At 32.2% G+C, this 24,906-nt stretch overlaps 1 protein-coding gene across 4 annotated transcripts in view; it reads left to right on the top strand.

Moving 5' to 3' along the window:
* The window catches only part of LOC115880220 (complexin), a 983,791-nt gene that overhangs the window by 323,766 nt on the left and 635,119 nt on the right, over positions 1 to 24,906 (top strand). For all 4 annotated transcript variants that reach the window (XM_030897371.1, XM_030897370.1, XM_030897369.1 and 1 more), the window contains one exon: positions 7,267 to 7,313. The gene's annotated coding sequence lies outside the window, so the exon portion shown is untranslated. The remainder of the gene's footprint in view (positions 1 to 7,266; positions 7,314 to 24,906) is intronic.

Below are 24,906 nucleotides of genomic sequence, written 5' to 3' on the forward strand. Positions count from 1 at the left end.
AAGAGCTAGCAATATTTTTTACGAAAAAATTAACAAAGTTGCCTTGGTGTCATTTTACGTGAGATTATTGAACTTTATTTAAAATATTTTCGACATTTTGTAAAATTTTCTGCTATCTATCTATCGTTACTCAGTTCTTCCTAAATTATTTATATTAGTTATTTTCTGGGTACAACAGATGAGTTTATTCAACCAAGAAAAAATAGACATTTCCGTTAAAGTTAGATTAATGCCCCTGCTTAAAGTGTCTTATAGTTTAGGGGCTATGTACTAAATAGGCCGGCAAAGTTAATGGGGCGTTCACGATAACGTTATGCTGGAAACTTTAAGCCTTTAAATATAGGTCAAATTTGAATAAATTTTGTTGAAATTTGGGTTGGAATTAGACATTTTGATAGATCTCGGGAATTTCTCTATAGAATATGCTTAATTTATTTAATAATATTGATGTGATTTAAATTAAATTCATGAAGATAATCATCGCCAAGAAACAACATTTTTAAATATGCCCAAGTTTTATTTTATATTTTATAGAATATGTTTTTTTTGTTTCATTTAAAACTTAGACTATGGATCGACTTGAAAGATGATCTGAGTATTTTCAGACTAAAAGGCAGATTTACACGTATCTAGTAACTGGCGTCAGTCCCACTGGTATGTTGGCTCTTCACTGGCGCTACGCTGGACTATGTCGTTTACACGTTTACAGTGGCTGATGTCAGTTTCACTCATGCGCGAGATCTTGGCTTGGGCAGAACTGGCTCAGGTTGTGTACACGAGTCCAGTTAGTTGAAAGATTTTTTTATCTGTGGCCAGTTGTGAGGTTATCTGTTATCTTGACATTATTATTATTTATAGTTGAAACTCTGCTGTTATTCTATATACATTAAATATCTTGTATATATTAAACGTATACATAAAATGACTACGTTATTATTGGAGATTTTATTATAGTTTTTATTATGGAATTGTTATTATGGCTCAACTTTGATTTTCAAACAATTATGATTAGAAGATCCCCATGAATACAGACTTGCGTTTGCTTTGGGTACATAGATGTTTCCCCCAGCACTAGATCTTCTAGATTTTTCAGTTTTGTCTATTTCTAAATAGAATGTTCTTTTAATACTCTTAATTTTGTTACAATTTACAAGTTTTTCAATGTAAGTATACGATAATTATTAAAATTCAAAAAAGTTTTGTGTGCACTCCAAATATGCGCTTGAAGTGAAACTTCTTACTAACAGCTATTAAATTCGAGGATTTCAAGGACATGTTTGAAAAAGTGACATATAATGGTATTTTAATATAAATGTTATTTTCACAGTTATTTTCAATTTATTTCTGTAATCTGTACATTTTCTGTCTCCTCAATAGCCTTCAAATTTTGTGGAATTTTGTGGTACCACCCAAAATACACACTTTTATGTAAATACCTAATAATGTTAAGGCTTAAATTTATTTAAGAAAAGAAAAGTCATTTTTGACCTAATCAACAAATCGTATTTATATTTATAGTTGTTTACAGTAATTGTGTTAAATTACATATATGAATATTCTCGTTGATGTCCGCCAATGAAAATACGAGTTACTTAACTCTAATAATTCTAAATCTGAGCTAGCAAATGAGCTCGGAAGCTACACACCTATCGATGAAAATATGCATGAAAGTTTACTTCCAGGTACAGGTCCCCAGGTACAGTATTAAGTTTATTATAATGCTTTTCTTAGCTTTAAATCACATGTTTTTTGGTGTTTGCGCGATCCATACTATTTTTTTTCTTGCTAACTCGTGCATCAAGGCATGGACATCAAGGTTATGTCGTGTCAAGGCCGTGGTGTGTCACGGTCTTGAATTTTTTTCTCCCATCGCGCGTAAAGAAGTTTTACTTCAATAAATGGTTATACAGGGTTATTCATCTCATTTGATACGGAGCATTATAGTCATATTATTATATTTTTAGAAATTGTGAGGGATGGAATCATTGGAGAACTAATAAAGCTACAATTTAAAATTATTTTGAAAAGGTATAGAGTAAGAAGTAAAGAAAAAATGTCAGTTGTATTTTTTAAATGGAACACCCTGTATAATATTAAATTTTAAGTTTCTACGATTAAAATAAAGGTATATTTGATTAAGGTTTACCGTACTTTAATCTTGCAATTTTTGACATATTTACAATTTTGTGAAAATGCAGCCACAATTTTATTGCTTCATTTCTCTAGGTATATTTAAGTTTTTAAAACCAAATATTGTACTGAAGATTTACTAATTTTTGACATGCAATAACAAAAATAATATATTTCATGTTGTGTACCTTCCACCCTTGTCAAAAAGCAAAAAAGTAAAACCAGTTCCAATTGTACCAAGTTATTTTTCCATAAATTGAGAGACTATCGCTTTTTCATTTTAATTTTAGCGTTATTAAAATTTATTCTGTGCCCTGTGTCTCATGAATGTTGACAAATCTTAAATTAACCAAATAATAATAAATAATAATAATAAAATAATTAATCTTTTAACCAAAATTTAGTTTAAAAATTCTTAAATAAGTGTTGCCGATTTATTTTCTAAACGCCACGCGAAACGCAATGGAATATACTGAAAAATATCTTGTTTAACATATTCTCTGAGCGTTATTTCGCCGAGCTATTTACTTTTTCGTCTTCAATTTTCATTAAGTTCCTGGTACTCTTGAGACGGGGGAATGTCTCTGGCGCACGACGAGAATGTGAATTGGCGCTCGCAGGAACAGACGATGAACATTCCTGCCGGATCTGGCTGCCGGAATGCTCATTTCGAATATTTAATCTTTTTTGCGTGCTGCTAGAAGATCCATAAAGTAGCGGGAATTTTATAGCTGTTCGAGGAAATATTGGAAATGAATTTATTAATCGAACGTGGATAATAATCTAAATATTCTAAATTACACAATTTATACATGAGTTGTGGTTTATTCGATCATAAAAAAGGTATTCTGCGATTTTGATCGACAGGGACTGTAGGAATAACCATAGACTTAGCGTTGATTGAAAGAATTGGGAAGATACGCAACCTAATGGGTGAATTCATGGCAACGGGGCCATGAATTCATGGCATGACGTGGTATTAAGCAGGGTAATTTAGGCTTGGCCAATCCTATGCTCACCCTATCTTGGGCCACGGCTGGCAAATCAAGTCTTAGCCATCTCTTAATTCACCCAACTTTGGTCTAACACTGGGAATCTCAGCTTCGGCCGTGCTACGGCGACCCAACTTTGAACCAGAATTGGTTAACCAAGCCTGGACCATTTTTTGGTGATTTAGACTTGGCCCAATACTGGGAAATCGAGTCTTGTCCATATCTTAATTCACCCAGCTTTGGCCCCACAACACTGAACCAGCTTTGAACCAGAGTTGGTCAACCAAGCCTGGACCATTTTTTGGTGATTTAGACTTGGCTAACACTGGGAAATCGAGTTTTGCCCATCTCTTAATTCACCCAACTTTGGTACAACACTGGAAATATCAGCTCTGGCCATCCTACGGCGACCTAGCTTTGAACCAGAGTTGGTCAACCAAGACTGGGCCATTTTTTGGTGATTAGACTTGGCCCAATACTGGGAAATCGAGACTTGTCCATATCTTAATTCACCAAACTTTGGTCCAACACTGGGGATTTCAGCTCTGGCCATGCTACGGCGACTCAGCTTTGAACCAGAGTTGGTCAACTAAGCCTGGATCATATTTTGGTCATTTAGGCTTGGTCCAATACTGGGAAATCGTGTCTTGGCCACCTCTTAATTCACCCAACTTTGGGCCAGCACTGGGAAACTGAACACTATGTAGTTAAGCTCATTCATTAAACAGAAATTTACTCACAATAAATAAAAAATTGTTAAAAAAATATTTTTTATCTACTGTTTGTAAACAAATGCTTCATAGCATTGATAATATTTGAATTAACGCCAATAGAGTCATTAAATCATATGATTTTAGTTGCACGATGGCCGCTAGATGGCAACTTCGTTAAGAACTCACCATAGACATGTACTGTGACGTACTTGACGTGCATTTTCTGTTTGGAGCTTGCCAATTCGAGGTAGACTGCCAAAGTCCTCCTGATGATGGAGTATAACTCCGAAACCGGTCAACGAATGGGTGGTCTCCTTGGCCTGACCAACTGACCACAAAATATGAATCAGTTGATTCCTATTTTGTGGCTTGAAAGCTTTAAACAGAAAATTTGCACATAAAGCAGGTGTACGGCTGTACGGCTGTTAAATGCCTTTCTCAAATCTAATCTAAATATATGAATGTAATTATTTGTTTGTTAACTTTATTCCAAACGCTGGGTTCAAAAACAATTGTTTTTTTGCTGCTGGATCCAACTCGACAATTAAACTCTCGGCGATCAAACATGGCTTGGTCTTGGCATTAAAGCCAGGCTCAACCTTGACGATCAGTGATGGCCCAACGTCGGATTCAAAGCCTGGCCCGATGTTTTAATTTGACAACCACAATAGCACCACAGTAATAGCACCACATAACCACTGTCGGGCCAAAAGTAGTATACAAATATGGCCCAGAATTGGTAATCAAACTTGGCCTAGCCTTGGGGATCAAAATTGGCCTAGTGTTGGTGATTAAGTTTGGCCCAACACTCGTAATCAATCATGGCCCAGCCTTGGTTATCTAGCTTGGCTCAATTTTGACAACCAAGCCTGGCACTATGTTAGCATTCCAGGCTATTCCGAAAGCTGGGCCAAGACTGGTATGCATAGTTGGCCCAGATCTTCACAGTACTGAACCAGTCCTGTACCAAGACTGGGCCGATGGTTTGATCCTGTATGGGAAAGCTAATTTTATTTGCCCGTCCGTTTTAAGTGCTGTACGATGGAGCCCTCACTCGTTCTGCAGCCAACGCATAAAACACTGATTTTCTCTAATTCGGCCAGCGAAGGCATATCGAAGACGGTGTGGAACTGAAAGCGACAGTGTTGCTATATTAAAATGTTTAATATATGTAACACGTTAGACGAAAATAACTTTGGATGAAAAATCTGCGTTTATGTATTGAAAATTTATTCGTGTTAAACATAGAATAAATAACAAAAATAGAAATTCTTTTATAAGTACTGAATATTTCGTATGATCGAAAATAGTCGTTTAATTGGCTTGAAAATGACGATTATTAACATTTACCATAATATTTTACATATGAAATAACAGCGTCTTCATTTCCAAGCCAAGTCTCACGCCGCTCTTTGTTTAATCATATAATATTAAATTGATTAATGATAGAAAATCCGTATTAACGTACTGTACCCAAAATCCGTAAATCTACGGATTAATCGGTAGTTCTGGCAACACTGTCTCCGGCAACCACCTACTCTGTCGACTGAAAACAGAATTACGGCACAGTATTATTTATCCGCTGCGCTGTAAACGACTATGAGCACGCAGCGGCACGGCGCGGCGCGGCGCAGAGCTAAACTAAATCTGTCAGGACACCCTTACGACACCTGACGATAACGCCTGCTACATCTCGGGTACATTTTGTGCCACGAAATCGCCCAAAAGATTACGTATCTCCTTATTTCTTCAATCAACGCTACTAGTTTTTGAACTTGTTGATATTTTTATGCTTGGTTAGCTGAATATTATAAGTATTACCATGATATTATGAATATTACCATATGGTCAAAAAGAAAGCGGTGTCAGAGATGGCTGGGGAATGACAATCAATTATAATTTTCAGGACCTAGACCTCATTTACATGTTCCCTACTATTTATTTTTTAACTTTTACTTGCCAGTTGATCTTAAGAAGGTTGTATAATTTATTTTTATAGGATGTAATTATTCTTTAGCCTTAATATAATAAGTTTTGTTAGTTGTTTCTTGGGTGTTGTGGCTATGGTCAATTAAAACAAAATAACTTGTTACACGACGTTTCGCATTTTATGTTATACTTCTTCAGGAATTGTTTTTTTTTTGTTTTTCTTATGTCTTGGAAGTAGTAATGCTTATTTTCGATTCTTTACTGAGAATAGCCATTCTCAGTAATGAATAGTCATTTCCGAGAAACAACTAATAAAACTTATTTATTTTTATATGTAAAAATGATTTTTAAACGGTGTAGTTTAAAATTCGAGAAAAAATATTTTTTTTTGGAAATAGATTTGTGAATCCGGTCATATTATCCTTTTTTAATTTTTCTATAATTAGTGTTAATTTTTGACAAGTTTTATGTCAATATTTAGTAAATGACGATTTGAAATCGATTGTTATTCCTCAGCCGTGTTTGACGCCGTTTTTATTCAATCATGCGGTATTATTTATAAATATTAATAAATATAAAATCTATGTTGAGCAAAAAATAAGGTAAACAAGTACTAATTTTTAAATTTTATATAAACGTAATTCTTCATAACTCAATTAGCATTTTTCGATTAGAAACCCTGTATATTACTTCTTAAATTTAATCAAATTTAGCGATGCAGACTTCTAATAGTTTTACTGTGGAGAAAATGGATAAAATTTGCATTTAATTTGTCCATTAGAGAGTCCTTTCAGTCGCCGCCTCTCCAAGGACAATAGGAAACCGTACTAGGAAAATAATAGACAATTTGAGGCTAAGCACTTCGTTTTATAGACAAGTTTTCGCGAAGAATGGCACAGAAATGACGGTTTAAACTGAATACTTCACTAGTGGGAGTTAAGGCGAAATTACTATTTTCAACTTGAATTTTGTTATAATTGTTTAGACGAGATTATTTGTCGTGGCACGAAATCGCTAGATAATTCTTAATCTCTTTATTTAATTTATCCTATAATTTATAAAACTTTTAATTATAATTTAAAAATGATTATTTATGGTGGAGTATTTGTTGTATAGAATATACTATATTAATTTTGACATCATCCACATAGTGTTTTTATTAAGTTGTCAAAGATTCAGAATTTTGTATCCAATAAAATAAAGTTTAGAAAACTAAAAAATTCTCAGTACTTATATTCAGAAAAAAAAGTTGAAAAATAATGTAAAATTGTCTTTATTAGATATTATTTAAACTAGTCCTTTTCAAACATGTCCTTCAAATCCTTCAATTCAATAGCTATTAATAAGAAGTTTGACTTCAAATATGCGCACATAGTGCACACACATTTTTTTATATCAGAAATATTTCTCTGATTTTTTTTCTGATTGTAATGTATTTGTAGCTTTAAACGATTTGATATTTATAGATTAGCTCATTTTAATAAATATTTTTATTGTTTCAGAGAATAAAATAATCGTCGGTGACAAGATCTAGGACTCTGACAAAAAGGTAAGATTTTAAGAAATTTTTGACACTTTTTATCCGTTGTGATCGAATAAAAATGGCATCGGGGGTGGCTTGAAAATGAAGATCGCTGTCATTTTATATCTAATATTTTATGGAAAATGCCATTGATTTGACATTTCTAAGACAACTGAACGCCAGTTTTTGTTAGTCATACGGTATTGTGTTAATTGAATAAATAATATTAAATAACATTTTGTCAGTCTGGACTAAAGGTCGTTTTCACGTGTCAAGTCAACTTATCAAGTCACTTGAATTCATTTCGCATGCATGTAATAATATGACCGCTAAACTCGACAAATCAGATCAATTGTTCAAATGTGTTGATGCATGTCTCAGTTCACTACTGCTTAAATTTTGGTGCTATATAGGAGGTCCTTACTTTACATACATACATATATACATACATAATACATACATACATACATATATATATATATATATATATATATATATATATATATATATATATATATATATATATGCTATATATATAAATATATGTTATATATATACATATATATATATATAATATATATATATACTATATATATATATATATATATATATATATATATATATATATATATATATATATATATATATATATATATATATATATATATATAAAATAAATACTTTACATACATACATATATACATACATAATACATACATACATACACAGAGAATAAAATAATAAGAGAATAAAAATACTTTGAAGTTTATAAAGAAGAAAATTTTATGAAGTAGGCCAGTAAACGTAGCCGAGTATTATATGTAAAGTAGAAAAAATTAGTAACCAACCGATCTCAACGGGAATGTGTAGATAATGATCTGCTATTTAACCCCTCAAAAGTCCCATTCGGTTCCAGTGGGGGAAGTTTGAAAAAAACAGCCGCCATCTTGGATTTTTTCGTTTTTTTCAAATATCTCCGTTTGCATAACTTTTTTCGAAAATACTAAAGATATATTTTTTGTAGAGAATTCAATTTAGAATATTTTATCTTCAATTATTTTTTTCTAAAATAAATAGTAATAGAGATAGAGCAATTTTTTACTAGACGTTTTATAAATTTTCCAGTTTTTTAAACCATTCAGCTATAATTTTTGCGTTAACAGTATAGTGTTAATATAGATAAACCAAGTATAAATTTAAGCATTAAAATAATTAAAAATAAGGTTTAAATATTATTTATTAAATAAAATTATTGTTAAGAAAATTATTATTAAATTAAAGTTGTTAAATAAAATTTGTTATGACGTCATCCTGAGCGTCATTTTCGTCCTGAACTAAAATACGTAATAAAGGTTTGTGCAACTGATTCCGTGACACTGGCCACACTTTGAAGAACATTTAAGACCTAGTTTCTACAAGAGCAATTTTTAGAGCATTGACTCTCTTTGCAATAATTGCAAAAAAAAATAATTTTAGTAGGTCAGGAGGCGCCACATCTTCTGTTGATTGAATAGGTGTTAGATTGCCTTTTGATCTTTCTTCCGTCCATATTGTAAAGAGTCTTACTTGTTACCAATCCATTCTTGAATCTAAAAAATACAACTTATAACATTTCCTATAATAAATAATATACTGTACAGTTACCTGCTAGTATGTCCTGAGTAAATGGAGTTTTGCAGAGTTCTCAGTTGGAGGCAAATTAGCTAAATTAATGGTAGTCTTAAGGGCTTGTCTTGATGTAATTCTGTTGTATAGAGTATATCTCAGATGGTTAGTATGTTTGATATAGCTTGGGCAGTGATATAGCTTTAAAAAATAATTTAATCCTGACTGGAACAAGAAAAAAAATTGCCTGTCGATACTGAAAAAAGATGACGATCTTTATCAATACCTCGACGTATTTTTAGAAAAAAATGCTAACAAAGATGACTTGTTTCAGTCAGGATTAAATGATCTTTTAAAGCTATATCACTGCCCAAAGTATATTAAACACATTAATCATCTCAGATACACTCTATACAATAGGATTACATCAAGACAAGCCCTTAATACTCCTTTAACTTAGCTAATTTGCCTTCAACTGAGGACTCTGCAAAACTCCATTTACTCGGGACATATCAGGTAACTGTAAAGATATATCTATTATAGGAAATGTTATAAGTTGTATTTTTTAGATTCAAGAAGGGATTGGTAACAAGTAAGATCTTTTACAATATGGATGGAAGAAAGATCAAAAGGCAATCTGACACCTAAATCAACAGAAGATGTGGCGCCTCCTGACCTACTAAACTAATTTTTTTGCAATGACAAAGAGACTCAGTGCTCTAAAAATTGCTCTTGTAGAAAACTGGGTCTTAAATGTTCTTCAAAGTGTGATCAGTGGTATTTTAGTTGTACTTGATCATTTGTATTTTAGTTGAAGTGGAAAATGACGCTCAGGATGACGCCATGCAGATTTTATTTAATAACTTTAATAATAATTATTTTAAAAATAATTTTATTTAATAAATAAATAATATTTCAACGTTATTTTTTATTGTTTTAATGCTTAAATGTATACTTGGTTTATCTATATTAACACTATACTGTTAACGCAAAAATTATAGCTGATTGGTTTAAGAAACTGGAAAATTTATAAAACGTATAGTAAAAAATTGCTCTATCTCTATTACTATTTATTTTAGAAAAAAAATGATTGAAGTTAAAATATTTTAAATTGAATTCTCGTTTTTTTGAAAAAAGTTATGCAAACGGAGATATTTGAAGAAAAACGAAAAAATCCAAGATGGCGGCGATTTTTTTCAAACTTCCCCCACTGGGACCGAATAGGACTTTTGAGGAGTTAAATAGGAGATCATTATCTACTCGTTCCCGTTGAGATCGGTTGGTTACTAATTTTTTCCACCTCAACCTCCAGATTGACTGGCCTAAAGTTTATTAATATTTATGAAGAATATGAGTGCGTATGCACTACAGAATCCGAAATGCAAAACTAAGAAAAGAAGAGTAAGTTCTAGTTTAAGCCGAAGAGAAATAGCCTTACATATTAATCTTTTTTTGTTTTTTAATTTTGGGTGCAACTTTTTCCAACAAAAAATTAAAATGATTTGCATCAATCCTTAATTTTTTGGCAAACTCTAGGATCTAATTGTAACTTAGGTATTAAATTATTAGATGCACCATAAGAAAATCTGCTCTAGGCTCTTAGTTAATCTATTTCCGTATTCATCATTTGCCTGTAGTTTTTTTGGCAATTTTGAAGTACAGCCTTACGCACTCTCGCTGTTTTGAATCAACTGGCACTCTAGTTTTATTATTATTATATATTTTGTTCTTATTGCGGGAAAATAATGCATGAAATCTTTTATCTACTGTTTCTTTTAAATTGCTATTCTGAAAGCGACCAATATTTTTAGTATTTTTTTTTTACTTAATGATTCAATTTTGAACTCTACACACTTCACAGTCTTGAACAAATCCAAAAAGCCATATAAACATGATTTTAAAGCTCTGTAAACTTAGTTCGAGACTAAACTTAAACAAGAACTTTCTTGTGTGTATCTTGACGGTTGCGTCCTTTGAAAGGCGCGCAAGCAACTCCTTGATTACTGTTCAAATTCCCTCCCTCTCACACCCCCCTCTTCTCGTTTGACAAGATTTTGACAAGGGCCCCGAAGTGCAAACACAATTAGGACCCCTGTCGCGTGGAATTTCAGTTAAAAGGCGAACGTTTCGGTCGTCAAAGTAGGCCGATTCCTTATCAAAAGGAATTTCCATTTGCGTGAGTCCGTAGGCTGTTCGGAAAACTGATGTTGGAGGGGGACGGTTTTTTGTTGGTGACACTTGGAATGTGCGTGCGTTAATTTATTATTCTATCGGGATTAGTGCGTAGGTAGTTTAGTTGATCATAGAAAAATGATTATAAAATAAATATATAGAAATTCCGTTTTAAAATTTAAATTTACTAAATTTATAGGCAGTATTTGTTTGTAAAATAACAGTTTAAATTTAGGTATAAACTGCAAATCAAATCTAATGATAAAATATTTTTCTAAATACTTATTCATAACCTCGAAATTAGTGGAATAAATTAGTGGTTTCATTTAAGCTTCATTCAGAACCTCGCAATTAGTGGAATAAATTAGTGGTTTCAATTACACTTTATACATTATAGTTTACGATCATTCACAATGTATAAAAAATACAATTAATATTAATAGAATATCTTAGCAACAGCTTGCAGTACTTAGTTAGTTTCATCATAGAGAAAGCCTAATATTTAGCTCATAAAACAATAAACTTTTGATTTCTAACCACATTTTTCTCTTGACAGATGATAATCAAAGGCCAAAATGTCATTCCTCGCAAATTTTGAAGCATAATTAGTGGAAAAGTTGAAAGTTTGTTAACTTTTTCCACTAATTGAAAATTCCTACCACTAATTTTGACGTTCTGGATGCTTACATTCAAATTAGAGGAACAAACTTCTACGCTAATTAAAACCACTAATTTATTTCACAAAGTGCAGACATAGAAATTCAGAACATAGCTCGCAATGTTTCTGGCAAAGCAAAGCCCTTTAATATTGAGAAAAAAATTAACAACATGGGGCGCGGGGCTTCTTGTTGGAATACAGAAAATTGAATTACTGGAATTATCCAGCACAACTCTTTATCCACACATTTGCTTTCTTTATATTGTCTGACCTTAAATCTGAAATTGAAGGATTCTTATTTGCATGTCAAAATGGTGGAATAAACACGCATTGTGTATCGCAGTCAGTTCACAATGTTGATATTGCGGATGTTAAGACTGAGACCTGTCACGAACAGTTCAGGACACTTATGCATACATCAGTATATTATCTAACTCCATGCTGTTAGAAGTTATATCTGTGAACATAATTCCGCCGTTGAAGTTCTCTATTATTCATTTGCGGCTTCATTCAAACTAGAGGAAACCACGGGGGGTTTCCCTACGCTCTATTGCCCTACACTCTAGGTGAAATTGAGGCTGTGGTCGAGAACAATAACTACAAAATTTATTGGAACTACTACTATTAGCGTTCTCAAACTTAAGCAAATGGTATAAATAGACTTACATTACTGTACCAAACCCAAGGTGCACAAACCAGATGTAAACAGTAAAATTTTATTAATTGAAAATTTTGTTATCGAAGATATTATATTTCAACAATAGTAATTTTTCGAAAAAAAAAACATTTTAGTTTATATCGCTGAAAAGCTTAAAAAATGGGGCTTTTTCTGAAGTCGTGGCCAACTATGTTTTCCATTTAGAAAAACATATATTTATGAAAAATGACAGGCTTTAGAAAATATCAGAGAACACAGACTCATTAGATATGTGATTATCTACAACTTTTATCTAAAAACTTTTATGTCTAAAATTTAATAAAAAGATTATAATTGAATTAGGGACATTTTTTAAAAGAGCTAAAAAAATTATTTTTTTCGAAATATCTAGTAAGCCATGAACTTTTTCAAAAATCTGAAAGACGCATATTTATGACCCAACAAAACTGCAATTATTTCCCGATTTATCCGACTTTCTATCTCCAGTAGTTTCCGAGATACCCATAGAGAACATCGTAGAAAACTCATCCTGTATTTATAGAGTATTTTGTTAATCAAGTTATTTTTTTTAATTATAAAACATCAATCACATTGAAATTGATTATCTATTTTGTACATTGTAAATTACATGTGTTTAATGTCTGTAAACTTGGAGATCAATTATGCATTTAATCTTAAAGAGATTATCTCGAAATACTAGTTAAATCGACATTATTGATCTGTGCTGATGTGCAAATAGGACAGTGTTTAGCGTGAACAGTATAAGCATGGATATCAGGTAATAACCGTTAAGCATGCTTGTTACAACAGATTTATTGATAATTAGATTGTTGTGTTCAGTTGTGTTGTAAATACAATCTGATTTAAACTGGAATGAGCCAGTCAGAAATGAGCCAATCAGAATATAAAGACAAGAAAACACGACATGACAATTTCTTATTTCAAGAAACACAACAAAACAGCATTTACTTAAGCGCTTATTTAATATTTTAAACATAAAAAAAATTCAAGGGCAACGGCCTACCTACGTCGAAACACCGGTTCCCATTAGAACACCGAAGTTAAGCGACGTAAGGCGATACTAGTGGATGGACGGGTGACCGGTTCGAAACTCTTTATTATGCTGTTGTCCAAAAAAAGGCAAAAGTGTAAAATCTATTGACGCACACTGCTCGTTCACGCCGGTTCGAGGCCGGATGAGATCGGATATCTCGTGAGTAAGAGTCGATTTAGACACTTGCCAAGTCGGTAGGCCATTGACCATGATATGGCCGAGGAGCGCGGTTCGGATTCCGCGTAAACAAAGTAGGCCCCGTCCAGATTAGCCCTGGCAGCAAAAAGGAGACGTTAACTGAAATCTTTACTTTTCTTTACTTTTACTTCCTTAATCTTTTTATTCAAAGCACACGGTATAAGGAATAGACATTTGTTAATATACAATATACAAGGTGGTCCGAACTGTATACCCGAAACTCCGGCAGCATATTCTACAGATAAAAATAAGTAAAAAAGTTCGTATAAATATAATATGTTTTAAAATGCTTCCTTTCGGAGATACAGGCTGTAGAAGTTTCATTTTTATTTAAATGTTTTCCAAATAATTTCTGAAGTATCGTCAATATTTGGATGAAAATTGGTGTTTGGGAGTTTTTTGACGTGAGAAATTTGATTTTGATGTCAATATAACTCCTACTTGTAGAGGGCGCCACCTACATATTTTTTCACTTATTTGAAGACTAATAACTTTTTGTTCGTACCTGTATAAAACTACTGTGTGAAAAAATATACATTTTCATGATTTTTTACGTAAAAAATATCTCTTGGCAAAAATCGCTACGAGCAACCGTTCCCAAGCATTCTCAATATTCACAAGTCATTATTATATAATGCATGTCATTATTGACAAAAAATAAATATGTTGAGTTTGAGTATACAGTTATTTGACTGTAATGACATATTTGGGAACTTTTTATTTTTTTTTAAATTAATCATAAATTTTTCTTCGAAAAAATGATGATAAAATAGTTTCTGTCGAACTTTTGGCAGAAAAACATTTCAAATTTTTGAATTCAGTCTAATAACTATTTAGTCAACTTGTTTAATTTATGTCAATAATGACTTGTATTGAGAATTTCGATTCCAAATATCTCGAGAACCATAACTCGTAGCGATTTTTACGAAGAGACATTTTTTACGTAAAAAACGTCGTAAATGTATATTTTATTACTCAGTAGTTTTATACAGGTACGGACGAAAAGTTATTACACTTCAAACCAGTTAAAAATATGTAGGTGGTGCCCTCTAAAAGTAGGAATCACATTGATATGAAAATCAAATTTCTCATGTCAAAAAACAATTTTCATCCATATATTGACGTTCCTTCAGAAATTATTTTCAAAAAATCGAAATAAAAATATAACTTCTACACCCTCTATCTTCGAAACTGAGTATTTTAGTACATACATTTATACGAACTTTTTTACTTATTTTTATCTGCAGAATATGCTGCCGAAGTTTTCGGAATACAGTTCGGACCACCCTGTATAATTTTATTCTTACAATTATTACTTATAACCCACAAAATTCTAAAAGTTACTGGTTTGTGGAAGTATGCTTTGTAATTAAATAAGACAATAGAAAATTTCATTAATGACTTATATTTAATTAACAATTATAAACAATCAATGTAATTGGCTGTGACAGTCTCGATTATATGAGATTAGATATGCAACTGGAATACTTAAGTGTTTCTGCTTCGGTTGGTTGGGAGAAAGGCCTCACCCTCTTCGCTGCACTCGTCCGCTGGTGGGTAGCGTGATTGTCCGGCTAACGTTGGAGAGCTTGTGAGACTCCACCAGTCTCAGTGCGTGAGCTACTTATGGGGAGGGTCAATTCTCGTATCTTCCTAGAAGATAACAAACAGCAGTATTCTACTCAACACAATTGATAAGTACCCAGTTTTGTGGTGGTGTTCTAAATTACCAATTGAACTGTCTGTTGGTTGCCAATGAAGGTACAATAAAAATAACTTATGATTAAACAACATATTAGTGATTCAAATACACAATAATCAATATCTAAATCCAACTACTAATTATTATAATAAAAATTATAATTAAAATTTAAAAAAGAAACTAGGCAATGACAGTTTAAATTAAGTTATATTTGAAAAGATTGTCCAAATTATTTAAAGAATATAAAGAATATAAATATAGAATTATAAAAAAAATATAAAAGAAAAATATTTTGCTCTCTCTCTCTAGAAAATTCCAGACCACCACAATCCAAACGATATAAAAGGAAAATTTCAGACCACCAGACCAAACGATATAAAAGGAAAAATGTAACGAAAATATTTTTGTTACATACTATATTAACAAAAGAAACACAATTTTCAAGGCACCTTTGTACCGTAATACCTAATGTTAATTAAGATAGAATACCGATACTTATTACTTTTACAAGAAACTCAGTAAAGAAAAATCGAAAAGATACGAAAAGTTTGCTGTTCATACATTAATAAAGTTTCGTGATATCGCAGCTCGTTAACTATAGAACATTTTTATTTTACTTTGTCGGAGGAAATTCTTACGGAAAACTTTGTTTCGAGCAAAAAAGTTTCCATTTCCAACACTCCGTCGTCGTCGTCGTCTCGCTTTTTTGTTGTTCTGTTTTGTTGACTTTCCGTTTCTTTTGTGTCTTTCCATGTTTTTTCTTTTATTTCGTTTTTTTTTAACAAGGAGGTGTAATTAAAAATAAAATTTAATATTCACGCTGGGAGAGTTTACGGTTTGTTTAATGATTTAAACATTAATGTTCTTCAGGTTTCTTTATGTTTGTGTAATTATATTTTGTCAGTGGCAAATTAAAGGTATATTTTTTTTACTTTTCGATTACATAAAGTATAACGTTTTTTTTTTATTTTTAATGAATGTATACAATATGTACTCGGATTGTCTTTACCAGAAGATTTTTTTTTGTATTGTGAGAAACATTTTGAGAAAAATATATTGTTTATAAAAATTTTTGCTTCTTATAAAATGGTTATTTCCATTTCTGTTTTTCTAAATTTTCCACTGTTTTAGGGAAAATTCAAAACGCTATACAGGGTGTCCCAGAAATAAGTACAAATATTTTAACTGGTAATATATTTCGGCCTCAGAAACACGCCTATCAGGTTCTTTTTCAGAAAAAAAATTGAGTTTTAAGTTAAAAAACATAATTTATCGATAATATGGCAACATAGGTAGTTTATTAAATTTACATGAAAGAAAATCCAGAGAAGATCCAGTGGTTCTCAAAATTTATGCAAAAAAGTATTTTTTGTTTAAAATTTCAAAGTAAAATAACTCGGTTATTTTGGGCTTATTTGAAAAATGTTAAAGAGAAAAAACGTTTCTTTTGACTAGATCTACTACTCTTTAAAATATTTACACTTACTTCTGGGACACCCACTATATATGATAATATAATTTCGTTTTAAATCTTCGATTGATAGTTTTTGATGGAATTTCAATTAACGTAATATTTTTTGTTGTTTTAAAATATTGAAGAAGCACCAAATTTACTTAGTTCAATGCTACGAAAAGGGTGATAATAGTTTTTGGAAAATGTGATACTTTAAAAACAACTTATGACTTTAAAAAGTTATGACCTTAATAAAAATTCATAATAACCATATATCAAAGAGTGAAATCTAAATTATACTACCAACGCCTTTTGATTTTTAGGACTTGAAATTCCATTACCAAACATTACCCGGTTAATCTCAAGAATAACACACAACAAACAACCAAAAACATAACCTTACCCAAACATTAACATGTTAATGTCAACATTAACCGGACATCGGACTTTAACCGTAACATATATATTCCATAATTATATTATAATTGTATTTTTTATATATTAGTGTTTTTGCCTAATTCGAACAAATTTTAAATAACAAAATGCATTCCGGGGACACTAACCGTAGGTACTGTAACGTAGTAGTATAGACAGCACAACAAAATACATTTGACAATGATAAAATAATAGGTTGGCAACTTAAGAGTCCATTTCACTAGTCCGAAAAAGTAGCAAAATAAGCGTTCGGTACCTATTTAACGTTTTATGTAAAACTGGCTAGGTATTACACAAATGAAGAAGGAAATTAAAGATAAAAGATTATACTATATCCGTATTGTAGCACATTTTTAGACAACTTCTTTATTTTCACGATTTTGAAAGACATAATTTAAAATTAATTTTGTATATTTTGCTAATATTTTACGCATTTTCATAGAATATTAATTTGTTCTTTTTCAGAATTAATTGAAATTCTCAGGGGATATTTTGTTTTAGGAAAAAAAGTTTTTATTTTACAAGTTTACATCGTCTTATTTTGGTGTCGCTGAATTTCGGTTTCTTTTGAATTTCTTTACATTTTTTCTTTTAGCCGCTTGTTTTGAAGAACATGAAATTAAAAATGAAATTTAATATTCACATCGGCAAACTTTACGGTTTGTAGAATCTGTTAAAAAATAATTACCAGAGAGTTTTACAGCGGTATTTATTCAATGTGAAATTAAAAAACATTCCTCGTTGCCAATAAACTTTTTCAAGTTATAAAACGGAAGGCTCCTGTTGTTACACCTCACTGAACATCTAAAGTAATACAAAAACATATAGAATTTTATAATTAAATGAAGGTTCATGTATTTTATAGGAGTATACTATATGATATTTTATAATCCAATATTAATGAAGGACTGATGTAATTAGAATGAGAAATTAGAAAGAGACATGCCAAAAGGCACTTTCTCGAAGCTAATCTACAAATCAACCTAGATAATAAACGGCTTAATTTTGTTCACTCTGTTAAAGATCTAGGTGTAATAATAGACGTTAACTTAAGATTTCACGAACATATATAAAATCTTGTTAAGAAGTGCTTTGGAACTTTGCGAAATTTATGTGCAAATAGATATATTCTAAACTAGAAAATAAGAAAGAAACTTGTTGAATGCCTAGTATTATCTCAACTGGTGTATTGTAATATTCTATACTATCCATGTCTTGATACCATAACGTCTAACAGACTACAAAAGATACAAAACTCCTGCTGTAGATTCGTCTGTAAAGTTAATTGGTACAGTCATATATCACCTTTCATAGCTGGTCTGAAATGGTTAAAAATTAGGGAGTTATACGAATATTATTTGTTAACTTTTATCCATGGATTGCTGGGGGTCGGTCAGCTTGAATATCTAGTCTCAGAACTCATCAATAGACGTAATGTAATACAAAGATCTGTCAGGCACTCCAATAAATTGACTATGCCACGTCATTTTAAATCTATTTTTAGGAGGTTTTTTAGTTATAATGCTGTTAAAAACTATAACTCGTTGCCAGAAAGCTATAAAAAAATAACAGTGAGCACATTTAAAAATAAAGTTAAACTATATTTCTTAAATAGAAACCACGCCTTATAATTATAATATGTATATTTTTTATTTGCTGTTCTACTAATAAATCCATATATTATCCATAATAATATAATCAATTTGTAAATTTTATATTAATTATGTGATTTATGATAATGATGTGATTTTCTTTTGTTTTGTACTATAATATGATCTATTTGTATATTTTATATTACTTAATCAATTGTTATTTTCTCTTGCTTTGTTTTTGTTTTGGTTAGTTTTAAGGGGTTAAGTGGTAGAATAGCTCTCTAGCTAAACTTCGCCCTATACCGTTTGTTTCAATTTTTGTTTCAATTTTTGGGATTAATGAATAAAGACGTTTTATTATTATTATTATTATTATTACATAATTATGCAGATTTGTGTTTATTATCATGATTATAATTAATTTTAATGATGATAAATTTTAAGGTGTATCTACAATTTAAAATATGATAGTTAAAGCTTTTAATATACAAAAATACCATATTACAGAGGGTAGTACTATGTTCAACAATGTATTGCGGGTAATATGCCATATAAGAGTTTGTATTTTGGTTTTCTTCCAATATGCTTAAAAAGAAAGGTCTTAAACCAGTGTCTCTTGGCTGTCCGCACGTATGGAGCTGAAACACTTACTTTGACAAAAAATAACATAAACAGAATACACGTCATGCAACGGAAAATTGAAAGGTCCATGTTGGGAGTTACACTTAGGGATAAAATATCCAATCATACCATAATAAATCGAACAGAAGCAAGGGATGCGGTGATATCTATATTACATTTTAAATGGAATTGGGCAGGACATACGGTGGTTAGAGGAACGAATAGCCAGTGGCTACTGCACAAAAAGACTTGTAGAATGGAGACCGAACTAAGAGGTCTATCGAAGCAGAGGATGTAGGAGGTCATTCTCTGCTTCGATAGACCTCTTAGCTCGGTCTCCATTCTACAAGTCTTTTACGATAGACAGATGATATTAAGAGAGTGACTGAAAATTGGATTCAAGTGGCACAAAATAGAAAGATATGGCTAGAGTTGAAGGAGGCTTTTGTTCGACAGTGGATCGAATAAGCTAAATGATGATGATAATGATTTTAAATTTCTTGTCTAAAAAATAATACACGAAAGCAAAAGATCTATGAATTGAATGGTCCTGCAGTAGGATTCTGTAAGCTCCGTAGAAAAAAATTTCTTGCGTGGCTTATGATATTTTTATACGATTGATGAGTCACTAGACAGGAAATATGTTCACAGAATCACACTGCAGGGGAATAACTTGATAAATGCCAATTTCTTAATTTTAGGATTTTACAATATTATAGTAGGTCTAACTAGTCCCTATAAAATGTATAAATTCTGCAGGGCAATAAGTTGTTTAATCCTATGATATATGCCCAGTAAAACTATAGAATACACGGAAAGAACCTAAACCACCAGCCGTCATTGGTAAAATGGCGCTTATCATGTTTTTCCCCTGAACCCTTTAATTGTTTTATTATTTTTGTCTCTTCCATGTTATACTACAATGAAATATTTTATCCATTTTAAAACTGTCAGAAAAAGAGACTTTTTACTATATTTATCAAACGAATTTAAATATAAAATAAAATACTACTTGAATACTGCCAGACTAAAAACTCCTTTTTAGAGTATTTGCTAAATATAAATACCGAATAAAACATTTTATAGGAAAATAAATATAAATGTTCCGCTGAATCGTTTTACGTTTGGACATAAAATTTCATAAATAAATTACTTTGGAAAAAAGCGAATCGACAAACCGACTCGTCAATTTTTAACGAGAACTTAAATCAGAGAGAGCGAGAGAGAGATAAATAAAAGTCGAATGCTGTTTTTAGTCTACGATTTTAAAAGTGGCCCTAAATAATAAATACGCGGAGTTTGAAGGACGGGACTGGTAATTTTATTGTACGAGAAAAGCGTTTTCAGTTTTCTATCTAGTTCGTTACGTATATAAATAAGTGGCTTATCTCGACAGTGATTTATTTATTTTAGAAACAATACGATGTCGAGGTGAATTTCAGGAGACGTCTTGGTGGATTAAAGAGGAACGCTTCTTAAAAAGATGACACAACGAAAATAAGACTCGGCTTTAATATACGGCTATATAAATATAAGCAGAATAAAATGAAATATTATTTTATTTATCTAGATTTATGACATTTTAAGTAGGTCAAGTAGGTTATAACATTTCATAGAGTAGGTCTCAAAATGAATTTAGCAAAAACTAAAGTAATGTACAACGAACTGGCAGACAGAAAAGACATTCTAGTAAATAACACAACACTGGAAATAGGGGCAACAAATACACAGCTCGGGATCTATACTACCAGAAATTAATAGAATAATTAAATTAGCATGGAGTACTTATTACTAGATACCAAAATAGTATCAAAAGGGTTGCCGCTTATCCCGGTGCCGACATCGGCTCTGACCATAACCCCATGATCGCAGACTTTCAATTTAGACTCAAACTAATATCGGAGAAAAGAACAACAACACAGAGACATTATAACATTGATAGACTGAGGGAACCAGCAGTTGCAGACAGAATGAAATTCGAATTAACAGAACTATGGGCAAGTAATAACAACAACCCCGGACTTAACGATAGTCCAGATGACATATGGAACAACATAAAACAAAACATTCTGACTGTTTCCAACGCTTTTCTGACACAAACAACAACAAAGAAAAACAAACCATGGATGACCGATGAGATACTCTCCCTCATGGAGGACAGAAGAATTACAAAAGTCGAACAACAACAACAAAGATACACCGAAATAAATAAAACTATTAAACAACAATGCCAACAAGCTAAAGAGAATTGGGTAACTGCAGAATGCCAAGAGGCGGAACGCATGCATGCTCTGCACAACTTTGTAAATTTTCATAGAAAACTCAAACAAATTACTGGCACCACAAAAAAAAAAACACCAACACCTGCCCTAAAACACAATGGGAAATTGATTTTAGACCCGGTAGATCTATGCAGCACATGGAAAAGCTATGCACAATTATTATTTGAAGACCAAAGAGAAGACAGACAACCTCTCAATTGTGAAGACTGGTCGGGCCCGGAAATTCTTGAATCTGTTCAGCGTGCTATGAAAGCTATGAAAAATCGAACAGGCCCCGGTCATGACAACGTGCATGCAGAAGTTCTTAAAATATTTGACTCAAAGCATCTCACATATCTATTCAATCGAATATATGATACGGGTAAAATTCCAAACGACTGGCTAAAATCAACTTTTATAACAATTCCCAAAAAGGCATCTCCAAAAGACTGTAGTGACTACAGACTTATAAGTCTAATGAGTCATGCTCTGAAACTTTTTCTTCGAGTCATGCATGCTTGTATATACTCGAAATGTGAAAAAAAAGCGGAGAGACACTTCGTTCGGCTTCATTAAGGTGCTGGGTACGAGAGAGGCTTTGTTTTCAATCAAGCTACTTATCCAGAAATGTTATGATCAACGCCAAGATGTTTTTGTGTGCTTCATAGATTATCAGAAGGCTTTCGACAACGTTAAACACGATATTCTCCTAAACAGACTGCTCGAGATAGGAATAGACGCCAAAGACATTAGAATCATACAGGAACTATATTGGAACCAAACCGCGGAGATAAGAGTTAAAAAAAAATTATCCACAGACACCTTCAATGTGTATCAAGGAGTCCGCCAGGGCTGTATACTGTCACCAATACTTTTTAATATATACATCGAAAAGATATTTCAAATGGCCCTGGAAGAAGAAAGTGGAGGAATTAAAATTAACGGAGTTCCAATTAACAATATAAGATATGCAGATGATACGGCAATACTAGCACCAACTTTAGAGGATCTCCAGCAAATAATAAATAAGATAGGGGACATGGGAAATCGTTTCGGTCTTAAAATCAACGCTGCCAAGACCAAACTTATGGAAATAGGACGCCAGCCTACAATCAACACCGCATTGACCGTGGATGGAAATATTATAGAGCGAGTTCCACGATTTAAATATCTGGGTGCCGTGATCAATGAACGATGGGACTGCGATGAGGAAGTTAAACTTAGAATGAATTATGCAAAGTCAACATTTTTTAAACTTAAAAACTTCCTATTAGCACGCAGTCTCCCGCTAACACTTAGACTACGGGAAGTAAAATGCTACATATGGCCTATCTTACTATACGGCGCAGAAACCTGGTCTCTCAAGGCTAGAACCCTGAACCGCATCGAGGCTTTCGAAATGTGGACTCTCCGGAGACTCTTACGTGTGCCATGGACCGCACATGCCACCAACGAAGAAGTTTTAAGAACTGCAGGCTATGAACGAGAAATGCTTAACATAGCTAAAGAAAGGAAAGTCTCATACCTCGGCCATATCCTTAGAGGAGACAAATATTACATTCCTAAGCTGATTCTACAAGGAAAAATAGAGGGACGGCGAGGCCCGGAAAGAAAACAACATTCCTGGCTAAGAAACATACGGGATTGGTGTAACATCAGCGACGCAGCCACCATATTTCGAAGAGCCGAAAACGGCAGTCTACACATTGTATGAAGAGTACAGACAATCGCCAACGTGCGGCTAAGCACAAGGCACAGGAAGAAGAAGAAGGAGTACTTATGGAAGAAACTCAATCACATTCAAATCTAGAATACCACTTTATCTAAAGAAAAGAACATTCGACCAATGTGTACTACCAATCATGGTCTATGTAAAACATGGATACTTAAAATGGATATTATAAGGAAACTGCAGGTCGCACAACGCTCAATGGAACGAAATATGCTGGGAACAACCAAAAGAGACCGTAAAAGAATAGAGTGGATACGATAAAAGACCCAGGCAATAGATGTCATCCACAAAATCAAATCTCTCAAGTGGCGATATATCCACTAGCCCACGAGGAATCAATAAATCTAGAGAAAGACCAAACTTGAGATGGAACCATTATATTATGAAATCAGCAGGGATAACTTGGGCCCGCATAGCCAACAATAAACAACAATGGGCCCAACTACAAAGAGAATATCTAAATATGTTTTGTGACAGTTATTTTGGAGGTAGCTTTATTATCTAGTTAATCTTAATTTATTGCTGCTCTGTATAGGTTACGGGCAAAAGACCAAGTCCAAGACTTCCTTCTTCTTGGTCTTGCTGCAGGATTCTTTCAAGACATACTTTTTAAATAGATTTTTACTGGAGCCACATTCTAGATAGAAAATCCTTGAGTAAATAGTATTTAAAGTAATTTAAAATAAATTAAACATTAAAGAATGAAACAATATTTGTTTGGTGAAATTTTTTAATTTTTTCAATATACAGGGTGGTCTGATTTGTATTCGGGAAACTTCGGCAGCATATTCTGCACATAAAAATAAATAAAAAAGTTCGTATAAATGCAAACTTCTAAAATGCTTCGTTTCGGGGATACAAGGTGTAGAAGTTTCATTTTTATTTCGTTTTTTTTTTCAAATAATTTATGAACTGTAGTCGATATCTGGGTGGAAATTGGTGTGTGAGAGTTTTTTCACATGAGAAATTTGAATTCGATATCAATGTGATTCCTACTTGTAGGGGGCGCCACATACAGGTTCTTTATCTGTTTCGAATAGTAGTAACTTTTCGTCCCTAAATAAAACTACTGAGTGAAAAGATATACATTTTCGTCATTTTCTACGTAAAGATTTTCTACTTCTTGGTAAAATCAATCAATATATGTCATTATTAACAAAAAATAAACATATTGACTAGATAGTTATGCGACTAAAATAATAAATTTGGGACCTTTTATTTTATTACATTAGGTCATAATTTTTTCTAGACAAAATGACGATAAAACAGTTTCTGTTGGATCTTTAGCAAAAAATCATTTTAAATTTAGTTATTTCAGTCTAACAACTATCTAGTCAACATATTGAATTTATGTCAGTGATGACATGTATTGACTATTTCTATTTGAAATATCTTGGAAACCATTAATCCTTTTTGGTCCCAAAGAGACGTTTTCACGTAAATTTATATAACAATACAGTGTATATAGTCGGAAATATG

Source organism: Sitophilus oryzae, unplaced genomic scaffold (assembly GCF_002938485.1).
Source record: "Sitophilus oryzae breed Bouriz unplaced genomic scaffold, Soryzae_2.0 scaffold_1620_pilon_pilon, whole genome shotgun sequence".
In the NCBI taxonomy this organism is placed as follows: domain Eukaryota; kingdom Metazoa; phylum Arthropoda; class Insecta; order Coleoptera; family Curculionidae; genus Sitophilus; species Sitophilus oryzae.